Below are 16,417 nucleotides of genomic sequence, written 5' to 3'. Positions count from 1 at the left end.
CAACATGTCGTTTGAAGTTGTGATGTGCGTAGGTTTTATGCACTTGTTTAGCATGTTTTGACGCACATTCCTATATTTTATGCATGCTTTATCTATGCATTTTCATACTCCTTGCTTTACTTTTAGCATATTTACTCTTCTTTGTTCGGAGATATGCTCTTGTGTATTTTTTGTCTACAGGAGTCAAATTTGGAGAGGAAATGATGTTCATGGTGAATCTAATCAACAAACGAAGGAAGCCAGTGCCAGTCATGTGTGTCGCATGGCCATGCTAAAGGAACAGGAAGGAAAATTATCTTGGCCGTGTGGAGCAGACCGGGTGTGTAGCATCAGCAGAAGAGGGGGGTTGACATGGTCGTGTGGTTTCACACGGTCGTGTCACTTTTGAAGCAGAATCAAAACACGACCGTGTAGATCTACACGGCCGTGCAACCTTTCCGGAGGCCAAGCATTGTCAGGTCGTGTGTGTCACGCGGCCATGCAACATTTTCAGAGGCCAAGATTGGCACGACCATGTGTGCCACACGACCATGTGAGCCATCCAGAGACGAAGCATGGCACCGCCGTGTGAATCTCACACGGTCGTGTGACTCTGGCCGAGAGCTAAGCAGCCGAGGTCGTGTGAGGTCCACACAGCCGTGACACGGGTCGTGTGGCGCCCAAATCCCCTGCTCTATACGAAGGGGTTCTTCCTCTTTGAAAGGGGGAAGGCTCTCCCTTTGGAGGGATTTAATCTGGAGGCTTTTCTCCATCTTTTGGGTGTCAATGCGGTGATCTAAAGAGGTTTCCATTCCCGATTCGACTCCGGTAGCAAGGATTGATTCCGAAGATTACTTGTCGTCTCTAGATAAGCATTTCTTTTCTATCTTCTTGATTTGGATCGAAATGTTTACGATCTTCTTGTCTTTGAATCTTTTCCTTTGTTTCATGGAGTAGATTTTCTTGTTCTAGGATAGAGGGAGTATTTGTGATGTGAATTGATAAAAGATTTCAAGGATTTGCCAACTTCTTGTTGCAATTATGTTGTTATATTTTGTATCAATTCAACCTTGTGTGGATTGTTGTGTATGGATCTAATTACCATTCTTGATTTGATGTTTGTATTACTTGTGGATCTTGTAGAGGAATTCTCTAGATTGTATGACCAAGGGACGTCATGACAGGTTGCCCCGTTAACGGACATCTTGGAGATCACCTTGAAGGGTGAAGCAAGAATCTACAAAGAAGTGGGATAGATAGATGAGTTGTTCCTTATATCTAGATGTGAATTGATTAGTGATGTGTTTCTATGTTGTATTACCGAGAGGCGTCGTGACAGGGGTTGCCCCACTAACGGACTTCATAGGGATTATGACTATTTAATTGCTTAAGGTGTAGATATAAGTCCCTTGCCGGTGTTTTCTGCAAGAGATAACTAGCGACTTCTTACAAATGCATGACAATTGAGGATATAATTAGTAAAATCATATTACATTGATAAGTATCACAAAAAAAACAAATCTCCTAGAACTTTTATAAAACCTAGTTTCTGCATTACTTTTTTATTTCTATTTTCTAGTTACTTCTTAGTATGTGTAAATCCTAGTTGATTGTTTAACTAATTCGCTTTGAGATATCTTTAGTGGTTATAACCAATTCCTGTGGATACGATATTTTTTTATTACTGACGACGAAACCGTGCACTTGCGGTTGAGTAACAAGTTGCCCTTGCTTTTATTGGTGAGAGTGCTTCCTCCTCACCCTTTAGCGAGACTTCTCCCATTTGCTTAGCCATAGCTTCTTGGCCTACAAGTAAATTTTCAAACTCAAGAAACGATGGTTGTGTTGGTCATCCTTGTATAGCAGCAACAAATCCTCGATATTCTGGTTTTAAACCATGGATAATTATTGTCTTTATCATGGTTTCCCCAATAGGAGTTGCTGGATCTAATTCTAAAATTTCACGACATATCGACTTTACCTTGTGGAAGTATTGGGCAATCATTTTGTCACGTTACCTTATTGCTAGTAGCTCATTCTCCAGGAGTTGCAATCTTGCATCATTCTTCTTTGAAAAGAGTGTAGCAAAGGTATCCCATACTTCCTTTGGTGTTTTGACATCTCAGATGTGCTCCAACATTTGTTCTTCAATTGGGATTTTTAAAGCAAACATTGCTTTACTTGCTTTGATTCTCCATTTTCACAAGATGTCATTAACATCTTCTGCTAGTTGCATGGCTTCACTACCACTAACAACCTCCCAAAGATCCTGACCTTGTAGGTATGACTCCATACATATTGTCCACGTGTTGTAGTTTTTGTTGTTGAGCTTCTTGACTCCTCCTACTACTTGAAGGTCACCCATCGTGTCGAAAAGATTTTGATTATACCGAACAAGTTTGATTAACAACCTTGTACAATATAAACCTTCTCACGATTCAAGATAAATCCACCAAGAACAATCCCTGATCATTCAGCTCTGATACCAATTGTTGAAACATTAGACTATAAACAAGTAAATAAATTACTTGTATTATATTCACATTTCAAATACACTATAACACTTTTGAGGATCATTCACGATTTTAAAGAGGAAAAGAAAAGGAAGATAAAGAGCAACTTTCAACTTGAAGACTCTATACTTTTATTTTTCGTTGGATGATTGAACATGAATGCAAGGGAGAGTATTTATAGTACTCACCATACAAGATACAACATAGTTATCAGAAAACTAAATTCTATCCACAAAGAAATTTTATCCCTATCTATTAGATGAGAGAAATACTTCCAACAACACACATTTTAATTTCTATCTTAAATCCTATCTATTAAATGAGAGAAATACTCTAAACCACACATTCTAATTTCTATCTATTAAATTCTATTCATTGAATGAGAAAAATATTTCATCCATATGTTTTTATTCTTATCAGTTAACGGGTTGGTATTGATCTTCAACACTTGTAAGAGTTAGAACAAAAATATAATAATAATGTATTCCACATGTTAAAGTATAAAAGGTATCAAACTATCCCTCAGAGCATCTCCAATGGGGGATATTTAGATGAGATATTTCTCCAAATATTCCCCGTCTCAAATATCCCCCATTGAAGAGGATATTTCTGGGATGATTAGAAATCACTGGCACAAGTTTGTATCGGGTGATTTCACTTTTGTGGGGCTACCAAAAGGTGGGCTACGATTTTTTAATTTAATTCATATTTTTGGACTTTTTTGGAGACCAAAAAAAAATCAAAACGAACGTTGGAAAAAAAATCAAAATCGAACGTTAATCAACGTTCATTTTTTCCCAACGTTGGGCAACACTCATTTTCCCCCTATATATACATCGTTTCTTTCATCTATTTCATCAATTCTACACTCATTACATACTTAAAATTTAGAGAGAAATGGATAAAAATTCCAGTCATTATTTTAGGGATTTGTTCAACCCTCCAAATATCAACGAAAATTATAGTGAATAAAGTTCTCGAGGTCATCATAATTTCCTCAATCCTTAATTTCTAAATATCCCCCTCTTTCAATTTCCCGAAAACATAACGTCATACAATATCAGACCCCGGTGAAGTGTTATTCATGATGGTAGTGCACAATCAACTTAAAGTACTAAATTCGTACAAGATTATTATAGGAATACACAAAGAAAAAGGTCAATTAACAGAGATCGTGCAGATGGACACACTCAACTTATATCAATGATTATTTCTCTGCTGAGCTGGTATATACTGATGACATGTTCCGACAGTGATTCCGAATAAGAAAAGAGTTGCTTTTACGCATAGTCACTAATTTGAAAAATCATCCTAATGGATATTTTAAATGGAGGGAAATGCGGCTAGGAGAAAAGGTCAATCACCACTTCAGAAATGTACGACGGTTATCCGTCAACTAGCTTATAGAGGTTCCACCGACCAATTGAATGTTGGTTGCTACTCGGAAAACCTAGAGGTTCCACTGTACAAAAATTTTGTACAAAGATCTGAACCTTTTCCTAGCTACCATGTGTTCTTTTAAATTAAATTTTGGATCGCCTGCGGAACTTAACACGTTTGATCCAAAACTTAATCTATTCGTTCTTTTAGGTTTTGACTTGGGTCTCCTGCAGAACTTAACACGTTCGACCCAAATCACCTTAAGTTATTAATTCCATTAAATATTAATTTTCATAATTGGTTCCCAGTACTGACGTGGCGAGGCACATGGCCTTCTTGGATATGGGAGCAACCACCATCGACTAGACAAAACCTTTTATAGAAAGCTAATATTTAATTTCCTAAAATTACTTTAGGTTAACCGAAAAGAACAATCAAATCACAAGGATAAATAAAACAAAAGAACACAACATCGAAAAATATATTCGAAATACTAGAACGTAAGCCTCTTGTATTTGGTATTATTTCCAAAAATAACTAGTATGATGCGGAAAAAGAAAAACTACTAGTTATACCTTCTAAAAAGACCTCTTGATCTTCTATCGTATTCCTCTTCTAACCTTGGACGTTGTGTGGGCAACGATCTTCCGAGATGAGAAACCACCAACCACCTTCTTCTCCTCCTAGCTAGGTTCGGCCACAAAGAAAGAAGCTTCACCAAGGAAGAAAATCAAAACACTAACCAAGCTCCAGGAGATGCTCGCTTCCTCTCCTCCTTCTTCTTCTTCTCCAAGTAGTATCCGGCCACCACAAGAGCTCCAAGGAAAGAGAGGGGTTCGGCCACCACAAGAGGAAGAGAGGGAAAGGATGGCCGGCCACACCAAGGAACAAAAGAGGGAGAGGAATAATAGAGGTTGTATCTCATGAAGGCACCCTCACCTCTTCTTTTATATTCCTTGGCCTAGGCAAATTAGGAAATTTAATTACAATAAAATTTCCTTAATTTCCTTGACATGATTTAATTGAGAAAAATAAAATAAAATTTCCCCAATTAAATTCAAGTGGCCGGCCATATCATGAAGAACAAATTGGACAAGTTTCAATCAACAATTAAAACTTCCGAATTTGTTTCCGGAAATTTTAAAATTAAAATTTCTCTTAAAAAATCTCTTCATGGTTGATAAAAAAAAATTTCCATAATTTTAATTTTACAACATGTGAATAATTTTTAAAGAGAAAATAAAATATCTCACCAATCTACAAATAAGGAAAGAGATCTAATCTCTTTCTTTAATCTATTGTAGATCTTTTACAAGAGAGATATTTTAATTTTAATTCTCTTTAATAAATTATATCTTCTACATAATAAAAATTAAAATTAAATTTCCTTTTTAATTTAATTTGGCCGGCCCCACTAGCTTGGGTTCAAGCTAGGGCCGGCCACCCAATCTTATACCTAGGCCGGCCCTAAGCTAGCTTGGCCGGCCCCCTATTGGTGGGTGTAGAAGGTGGGTATAGGTGGGTATAGTATTCTATAAATAAGAGGCTACGATAGGGACCGAGAGGAGGAATTGGTTTTGGTCTCCCGATAAAATTAAGCATCCCGTGTTCGCCCCGAACACACAACTTAATTTTATCAATAATAATTCATTCCACTAGAGAACTATTATTGAACTACCGCACCAATCCCAAATTATATTTTTGGGCTCCTTCTTATTATGAGTGTGTTAGTCTCCCTGTGTTTAAGATATCGAATGTCCACTAATTAAGTGAGTTACTGACAACTCATTTAATTAATATCTTAGTCCAAGAGTAGTACCACTCAACCTTATCGTCATGTCGGACTAAGTCCACCTGCAGGGTTTAACATGACAATCCTTATGAGCTCCTCTTGGAGACATTCTCAACCTAGTATCTCTAGGACACAGTTTCCTTCTATAATCAACAACACACACTATAAGTGATACCATTTCCTAACTTATCGGGCTTATTGATTCATCGAACTAAATCTCACCCATTGATAAATTAAAGAAATAAATATCAAATATATGTGCTTGTTATTATATTAGGATTAAGAGCACACACTTTCATAATAACCGAGGTCTTTGTTTCTTTATAAAATCAGTATAAAAGGAACGACCTCAAATGGTCCTACTCAATACACTCTAAGTGTACTAGTGTAATTATATAGTTAAGATAAACTAATACCTAATTACACTACGACCTTCCAATGGTTTGTTCCTTTCCATCTTGGTCGTGAGCTACTGTTTATAATTTATAAGGAACCGATAACATGATCTTCTGTGTGTGACACCACACACCATGTTATCTACAATATAAATTAATTGAGCAACTACATTTATCATAAATGTAGACATTTGACCAATGTGATTCTTATTTCTAGATAAATGTTTATACCAAAAGCTAGACTTTTAGTATATACTCTAACATTGAATGAGTACCTGTGGATGGGTGAAAAAACTATCCTCGAATGCTTGTCCAACTTTGGTCAATATGCGATACAAATATATAGAAGTGAGTACTTAAGAAAACCCAATGTAACTGACATCACTAGTTTGCTTGAAATGCATGAACAAAGGCACGGTTTCTCTAGGATGTTAGAAAGTCTTGATTGCATGCATTGGGCCTGGAAAAATTGTCTAATCACGTGGAGGGCACAGTACACATGAGCTGATCATGGCTATCCAACAATTATGTTTGAGGCGGTCACATCTGATCCGGTGGTAAGAGCTCGGGACCCCCTAACGAAGGGTCAATGCCACGTGGAGGTCAAAGGGCCAGGTGGTCCGTCGAAGAAGGGTGAGCCGATCGGACGCATGGAAAAAGGGCAGGCCGATCGGCCTGCCCGTAAACGTTTGATAGGGAAAGACGCCCTGACAGGAGTCGGGGTTCCGACGCTTAATGAAACAGTAAATAATGACCGAGCGGAAGGCCTAGGAGAAGGCAGGGCATAATGGGCGCGCCGGCCGGCTGGCACGGGGAATTAGGGCCATCCGGACGACGCTCTTCGCGCCGGTCGGCCGGACGGACGTCCTGGCCGGGCGGTGAGTGAAGGATAGGAACATCTTCTGACAGCCGTCAAGTCCTATGGCCAGGCCATACTCTAAGTCTTACAACAAGGTATTCTGTTGTCCCATCGAAGACATGATTGAACTATAGCAGTATGGTGTCAGGTAAGCTCTCTGACAGGTACATACCGAGGTATGGGCTGCGGACACGTATGCGTCCCGGGGGACGTGCATTAGTTCTTTCATCGCTCTATATAAAGAGCCTCTTCCTTTGCCGGAGGTACACGCGTTCTTGGATTTTTGGAGCCACCTTTTACTGTCCGCTTACCTGACTTGAGCGTCGGAGGGTCGCCGTCGGGAACCCCTTCCCGGCCCGACTTCTGTGCAGGTTCGCCGGAGATTCGTGCGACCCGACGGAGGCCTACACCATCGACTAGGAGTGCGCCACGTGCCCAGCGTCCTTTGGTTCGGCGATTCGGACAGGATCAATTTGGCGCCATCTGTGGGAACGCTCCTGCATCCCAACGGGAACAATGGATGAGGCTGGACGACAACACATGGTGACGCTTTCGAACGAGGAACTCGACGCTCTGATCGAGATGAGGGCCGCCAAGCTAGTGGAGCAAAAACAAAAAGCCACAGCCGAGCGGCCGGAGCAACAAGCAACATCAGCGTCTGGTGGCCGAGCGGAAGCACCACCAACGACAGTACCATTCCATCGGGCTCTCTTCCGCACTCCTGAAGCTGTAGCAACTAATCGAGAGCGGGGATCATCTTCGGATGAAATACTAAGACGGGACAACAGAAAAGGGAAAGCCCCCGAGTGGACGCATCTCCCGAGCGGATCAATCGCCAATTTTCGGAGGCCATTCTACAAGACCCTTTGCCCAAGCACTACGTGCCTCCGACGATCGGCGAGTATAATGGGACGACCGACCCGGATGATCATCTGGGTAAGTTCAATAACACAGCCACTCTCCATCAATACACAAATGGAGTAAAGTGCCGAGTTTTTCTCACCACTCTCTCGGGATCGGCTCAACGGTGGTTCCGGAGGCTGCCGGGCGGATCCATCACAAGCTTCAAGGACTTCCGAACGGCCTTCCTCCATCATTTTGCAAGCAGTCGGCGCTATCAAAAAACGAGCGTGAGCCTGTTCGCCATCAAGCAAGAAGCCCGTGAATCGCTTCGAGCTTACATCCAGCGGTTCAACCAAGTGGCGATGGACATTCCAACGGCCACCTCGGAAACCATGATGAATGCCTTCACATAAGGCCTAGTGGATGGGGATTTCTTCCGATCGCTCATCCGAAAGCCGCCCCGAGACTATGATCACATGCTACACCGGGCGAACGAATACATTAACGTGGAAGAAGCACAAGCGGCAAGGAAAAAGGAAACTCCAGCCGAGCGGGCTCCTCCAGCCGAGCGGAAACAGCAAGCCGCTCATCAGCCGCCTAGAGGACCAAGGGCTGAGGCAATCCGATCCCCCCAAGCCAGGTCTCATGTGCAAGAGGTAGCTGCCGCCCGGCCCAAGCCAAAGAAGAAATGGACCCCGATGTTCTGCTCCTTCCACCGGACGGATACGCACAACACAAGGGATTGCCGAAGTCTTCCCTTCGTGGCTCATCCCGTGCCCCGGAATGCCGGGCGACGGTCGCCTTCAGTCGATAGGCGACAGAGAACTCATGAAGTCGATCGGACGCGAGCTGATAGGCCCCAGCAACAGACTCCCAATCAGCATCGTTCCCCAAGGAAGGAGAATCACCGAGCGTCCAGAGAACGATCTCGACCATCCGCTCGGGAAGAGGAAAATAGAAGCAATACTTCCCGAGGCGAGATCAACGTTATTGCTGGCGGGCCAACCGGAGGAGACTCCAACCGAGCTAGGAAAGCGAGCGTCCGGCAGCTCCAGATTCACGCGGTCGGCTGTAGCCAAGAAAGAGCGGAAGGACCCGAAATTAGTTTCGGGTCCGGGGACTTGGAAGGAGTTGAAGTATCCCATGACGATGCTCTGCTCATCAAAGCAGTAATAGCCAATTACACAATTCACCGCGTATTTGTTGACACAGGGAGCTCAATCAACATCATATTCAAGAAGGCGTTCGATCAGTTGCAAATTGATCGAGCCGAGCTGCTACCCATGACAACTCCGCTCTATGGGTTCACTGGTAACGAAGTTCAGCCGGTCGGACAGATCCGGCTGGCCACCTCGCTGGGAGAAGAGCCGCTCAGGAGGACAAGAACAACAAACTTCATGGTAGTCGACTCTCCCTCTTCTTACAATGTCATTGTTGGTTGCTACTCGGAAAACCTATAGGTTCCACTGTACAAAAATTTTGTACAAAGGTCTGAACCTTTTCCTAGCTACCATGTGTTCTTTTAAATTAAATTTTGGATCGCCTGCGGAACTTAACACGTTTGATCCAAAACTTAATCTATTTGTTCTTTTAGGTTTTGACTTGGATCTCTTGCGAACTTTACACGTTCGACCCAAGTCTCCTTAAGTTATTAATTTCATTAAATATTAGTTTCCATAATTGGTTCCCAGTACTGACGTGGCGAGGCACATGGCCTTCTTGGATATGGGAGCAACCACCACCGACTAAACAAAACCTTTTATAGAAAGCTAATATTTAATTTCCTAAAATAACTTTAGGTTAACCAAAGAGAACAATCAAATCACAAGGAAAAAAAAACAAAAGAACACAGCATATTCGAAATTCTAGAACGTAAGCCTCTTGTATTTGGTATTATTTCCATAAATAACTAGCATGATGCGGAAATAAAAATTACTAGTTATACCTTGTAGAAAAATCTCTTGATCTTCTACCGTATTCCTCTTCTAACCTCGGACGTTGTGTGGGCAACGATCTACCGAGATGAGAAACCACCAACCACCTTCTTCTCCTCCAAGCAAGGTTCGGCCACAAAGGAAAACTTCACCAAGGAGAAAAACCAAAATACTAACCAAGCTCCAAGAGATGCTAGCTTTCTCTCCTTCTTCTTCTTCTTCTCCAAGTAGTATCCGGCCACCACAAGAGCTCCAAGGGAGAGAGAGAGGCTCGGCCACCACAAGAGGAAGAGAGGGAGAGGATGGTTGTGTATCATGTGTGACACGTGTTGCAGTCTCTTGTGGTACTTCATCTTGTACTGTTGGTACTGAAGTAGACATGTCCTCTCTAAGTTCTTCTAAAACAACTTTGCTACTGGGCTTGTGATCCATTATATAATCTTCTTCTAAAAACTGGGCATTGGTGCTAACAATGACCTTCTGGTCTTTAGGACTATAAAATAAACCACCTTTCGTTCCTTTGGGATATCCTACAAACACGCGAACTTCTGTACGAGATTCTAACTTATCAGCATCTGGTTTCAGCACATGTGCTGGACTACCCCAAATCCAAATATGTCTTAGACTGGGCTTTCGCCCATTCCACAATTCTATGGGAGTAGAAGAAACTGATTTAGAAGGTACTAAGTTCAGAACATATCTGTTTCCGAGCATATCCCCAAAATGAATTTGGTAATTCGAATAACTCATCATTGATCTAACCATCTCCATAAGAGTCCTATTCCTTCGCTCGCTACACCATTCTGGGTGTTCCAGGTGCACAATTGGGATTGAATCGGCCTCGATAAGTAATTCCTAAACTCTCCTAAGAGGTATTCGCCACCACGATCGATCGGAGTGTCTTGATACTTTTACCTAGTCGTTTCTCCACATCAGCCTTGTATTCTTTGAACTTATCAAAACACTCGGACTTGCGGCGCATTAGGTAAATGTATCCATATCTTGAATAATCGTCTATGAAAGAGACAAAATATTCAAAACCTCCTCTTGCCTGGACAGACATAGGACCACAAATCGAGTGAACCAACTCTAACACTTCTTTGGCTCTATACTTGGCCTTGAACGGCCTCTTGGTCATTTTACCTTCCAGGCAAGATTCGCAAGTTGGAAAATTTTCTAACACAAATGAACTCAAAAGTCCATCGGCTATAAGCCTCTGAATCCTACTTAAGTTAATATGACCAAGCCTTAGATGCCAAAGATATGCTTGGTTCATCTCCAAAGGTTCTTTTCTCTTATTAGAGTTAGAAGATGAGTTATAAATTTCCATGTTTTGCTTTGTGGAAGAAATTGGATTTAAAGTATACAAATTGCCAACTAATGCACCAGAACAGATAATCACTTTATTTCTTTTAATAACTACATCGTTACTGAAAGAAACTGAATATCCATCTAAAAACAGTTTAGAAACTGAAATTAAATTCTTTCTAAAACTGGGTACATAAAGACAATTTCTTAAAATCAAATTTCTATTTCTACTAAAAGATAAGTAGACGTCTCTCACTGCAACAGCTGCCACCTTAGTAGCATTGCCCATGTAGACGGTAATTTCTCCTTCAGATAGTCGTCGGGTTTCCTGGAACCCCTGCAAGGAATTGCAGACATGATCAGTGGCTCCGTATACACACCAGGTCTGGTAGATAACACCGCTAAACATGTTTCAACAACTAGAGTATGAGATATACCTTTGTTTTGGTTCCTACAAGGACAGTCCGCCTTCAATGTCTGCTTGCAGATGAAGCACTTGCCCTTCTTCTTCATTCACTTTAAATCCAGTACTGAGATTTATTCACTTTCTTTGTGAACTTGTTTCTTCTTCTTCTTTCCTTTCGTTTAGAAGTAGAACCATTTTCAACATAGTGAATTTGAGCATTGTGACGAAATAATCCTTCTGCTAGTTAGTAGTTCCGCTAATGAATAAACCTCTTATTCATATTATAGTTCAGTAAACCGCTCAAAACTTCTAGGTAGCGTTTGAGGATCATATCGATCCGGGTTTCCCATCAATTTCTCCTCCAAGGATCTGTATCTCGTTCGGATAAGTCATCATCTTTAGGATATGATCCCTCACGAGTACCCTCTTGCATGGTGTCATTATCTTTCTCATGGCTTCTTGCCTAGAAGCCCTATCCCGATGACCAAAGAGTTCCTTGAGATTGTTCATAACATCATTGGTTGTTGGTAAATCTTGATGCGATGTTGCAATACATTTGACATTGAAGCCAAAATGTAACACCGCGCCATCTCATCCGCTTACCCATTTCCTATGATATTCAATCTCCTCTTGGTAGATTCACCAAGAGGTGCATCAGGCACTACTCGGTCAAGACAAATTTATAGCTTTAGAAGAAACAATGTCCGGTTTCTTTTCCAATCTATGTAGTTTGGTCCAGAAAGTCTATTCTTTGAATATGATGGACGGTGGGTTGAAAGACATCCTAAGAATCACAAATAACTTTTGGTCAGAACTCTAAATTTAGAATAATATTGATTCCTTAAACAATACTATTTTAAATTAACCAACACCTCAAAACACCGTGAATTTTGTATGCCACGTTAGTGTGGACGTATACAAATTCAACATTTGTAAAAGGAGGGTTTTATCCCATTAATTTTATTATCTTGTCAACCTAACTTTTTGACAAATAAAATTAATAGTTGGTGTCTTTTGGTCACACAAATAATAGCAGTGACTCCGATGGGGAGGATACTATTAGATGTGTCTAAGTGTATACCATTACTTGACACTAAGTTCATTAATAAGATTATGCCCCTTCCGTTGGGGAAGATCACACGCTCTTAATTAACTTCCTATAGTCATCCAAAAATGGAAGTCTGTTCTAGTGATTCACAAACAAACTTATGGAGGAAGGCACTCAGAGCCAACGCGTAAGCTTGTTTGCATCACTTACAAACCAGTAATGGAGACCATGGGATTTATTTAAAAATCCCTCTCCCACTTAGTTATTTATAAATGAGGAATTTTAACTATGCTAGCCTACTAAGCATGTAAACTAACACATACACACAGCACAATATAAAAGCAATAAATAGAAAATCTAATTTTCAACTATTATGGCTTTTATTACTAATTGTCCTCCGTGTGTTGTCATCCCAAGCTGCTGCCATATTTGGCCACCGCCACCGGATCTAGCTGTCGCATCCATCTTGCTCCTAGTTCCGCTGCGCCTCTGGTCCTTAGAAGGTTCCACGCTTTGCAAGATTCGATCCGCGACATAAATAGAATTTTACATTTTGATCCTATATTCCATAAAAGGAATGTACATGTATCTAGATCAAAAAATAAAATCCTAATAAAACTAAATACAGCTCCTGCTGTATTTTAATACAATCATGCACACACAGATAAATGCCCTTGACATGTCCAAGGGTCCAATCACACACATAATAACTAAAAGTCATAATAGTTGGATCTTGCATCCACAAAGTTAGCACATCCTACTATTAACCTGCCTAAATTATGTATGACATGTGCATAATTAAACTAAATACCAAATACACAGAGGCAAAACCCTAGCTCGATACCAATTGTTGGTTGCTACTGGAAACCTATAGGTTCCACTGTCAATTTGTACAAAGGTCCGAACCTTTCCTAACTACCATGTGTTCTTTTAAATTAAATTTTGGATCGCTCGTGGAACTTAACACGTTTGATCCAAAACTTAATCTATTTGTTCTTTAGGTTTTGACTTGGATCTCCGCGGAACTTTACCGTTCGACCCAAGTCTCCTTAAGTTATTAATTCCATTAAATATTAGTTTCCATAATTGGTTCCCAGATCTGACGTGAGGCACATGGCCTTCTTGGATATGGGAGCAACCACCACCGACTAGACAAAACCTTTTATAGAAAGCTAATATTTAATTTCCTAAAATAACTTTAGGTTAACCAAAGAGAACAATCAAATCACAAGGAAAAAAAAACAAAAGAACACAGCATCGAAAAAATATATTCGAAATTCTAGAACGTAAGCCTCTTGTATTTGGTATTATTTCCATAAATAACTAGCATGATGCGGAAATAAAAATTACTAGTTATACCTTGTAGAAAAATCTCTTGATCTTCTATCGTATTCCTCTTCTAACCTCGGACGTTGTGTGGGCAACGATCTACCGAGATGAGAAACCACCAACCACCTTCTTCTCCTCCAAGCAAGGTTCGGCCACAAAGGAAAACTTCACCAAGGAGAAAAACCAAAATACTAACCAAGCTCCAAGAGATGCTAGCTTTCTCTCCTTCTTCTTCTTCTTCTCCAAGTAGTATCCGGCCACCACAAGAGCTCCAAGGGAGAGAGAGAGGTTCGGCCACCACAAGAGGAAGAGAGGGAGAGGATGGCCGGCCACACCAAGGAACAAAAGAGGGAGAGAAATAATAGATGTTGTATCTCATGAAGGCACCCTCACCCCTTCTTTTATATTCCTTGGCCTAGGCAAATTAGGAAATTTAATTACAATAAAATTTTCTTAATTTCCTTGACATGATTTAATTGAGAAAAATAAAATAAAATTTCCCCAATTAAAATCAAGTGGTCGGCCACATCAATGAAAACAAAATTGGACAAGTTTTAATCAACAATTAAAACTTCCTAATTTGTTTCCGGAAATTTTAAAAAATAAAATTTCTCTTCAAATCTCTTCATGGTTGATAAAAAGGAAATTTCTATAATTTTAATTTTACAACATGTGAATAATTTTTAAAGAGAAAATAAAATATCTCACCAATCTACAAATAAGGAAAGAGATCTAATCTCTTTCTTTAATCTTTTGTAGATCTTTTACAAGAGAGATATTTTAATTTTAATTCTCTTTAATAAATTATATCTTCCACATAATAAAAATTAAAATTAAATTTCTTTTTTAATTTAATTTGGCCGGCCCTACTAGCTTGGGTTCAAGCTAGGGCCGGCCACCCAATCTTATACCTAGGCCGGCCCCCTATTGGGTGGGTATATAAGGTGGGTATAGGTGGGTATAGAACTCTATAAATAAGAGGCTACGATAGGGACCGAGAGGAGGAATTGGTTTTGGTCTCCCGATAAAATTAAGCATCCCGTGTTCGCCCCGAACACACAACTTAATTTTATCAATAATAATTCATTCCACTAGAGAACTATTATTGAACTACCGCACCAATCCCAAATTATATTTTTGGGCTCCTTCTTATTATGAGTGTGTTAGTCTCCCTGTGTTTAAGATATCGAATGTCCACTAATTAAGTGAGTTACTGACAACTCATTTAATTAATATCTTAGTCCAAGAGTAGTACCACTCAACCTTATCGTCATGTCGGACTAAGTCCACCTGCAGGGTTTAACATGACAATCCTTATGAGCTCCTCTTGGAGACATTCTCAACCTAGTATCTTTAGAACACAGTTTCCTTCTATAATCAACAACACACACTATAAGTGATATCATTTCCCAACTTATCGGGCTTATTGATTCATCGAACTAAATCTCACCCATTGATAAACTAAAGAAATAAATATCAAATATATGTGCTTGTTATTATATTAGGATTAAGAGCACACACTTCCATAATAACCGAGGTCTTTGTTTCTTTATAAAATCAGTATAAAAGAAACGACCTCAAATGGTCCTACTCAATACACTCTAAGTGTACTAGTGTAATTATACAGTCAAGATAAACTGATACCTAATTACACTACGACCTTCTAATGGTTTGTTCCTTTCCATTTTGGTCGTGAGCTACTGTTTATAATTTATAAGGTACTGATAACATTATCTTCTGCATATGACACCACATGCTATGTTATCTACAATATAAATTAATTGAACAACTACAAACAAATGTAGATAATTTGACCAAATGTGATTCTTTATTCAAGACAAATGTTTACAAAAGCTTAGGCTTTCAGTATACACTCTAACAATCTCTCGCTTATACTGTTGACTAAGCTGCCATATTTCTACCATACATCTGATTCACATTCCCTCCACATGCCGATCAAAGCTTTCGCCGGAAGGGCCTTAGTGAAAGGATCTGCAGGTTATCCGCTGATGCAATCTTGGCGATGACAACTTCTCCTCGCTTACGATATCTCGTATCGGTGGTACTTGCGCTCTATATGTTTACTTGCCTTATGAGCTCGTGGTTCCTTCGAGTTTGCAACTGCACCGCTATTATCACAATAAATTGTGATAATTTTGGGCAAACCAGAATCACATCTAAGTCCATTAGAAAGTTCCCGAGCCATACCGCTTCTTTAGCTGCCTCGAGGCTGCCACATACTCATGGTTGAGTCCGATACGCATTTCGCTTAACACTCCTCCATGAAATGGCTCCACCTCCTAAAGTAAACACATAGCCCGATGTAGACTTACTATTGTCCCTATCGATTGGAAATCAGAATCCGTGTAACCCCAAGGAGCAAATCGTCTGCTTGGTAAATTAGCATATAATCTCTAGTCCTTCTCGGTACTTTAATATATGCTTTACTGCAGTCCAATGTCCTTGTCCAGGGTTACTCGATATCTGCTAACCATGCTCGTACATAGCATTGCATACATAAGGCTTCCTACAGCCGAAGCATAAGGAACTGCTTTCATGTCTTCTATCTCCTTTGATGTCTTCGGAGACATCTCTTTAGATAGAGCTATTCCATGCCTAAAAGGTAAGAAA

Source organism: Zingiber officinale, chromosome 5A (assembly GCF_018446385.1).
Source record: "Zingiber officinale cultivar Zhangliang chromosome 5A, Zo_v1.1, whole genome shotgun sequence".
In the NCBI taxonomy this organism is placed as follows: domain Eukaryota; kingdom Viridiplantae; phylum Streptophyta; class Magnoliopsida; order Zingiberales; family Zingiberaceae; genus Zingiber; species Zingiber officinale.
Note: the sequence above shows the minus strand (reverse complement) of the source record.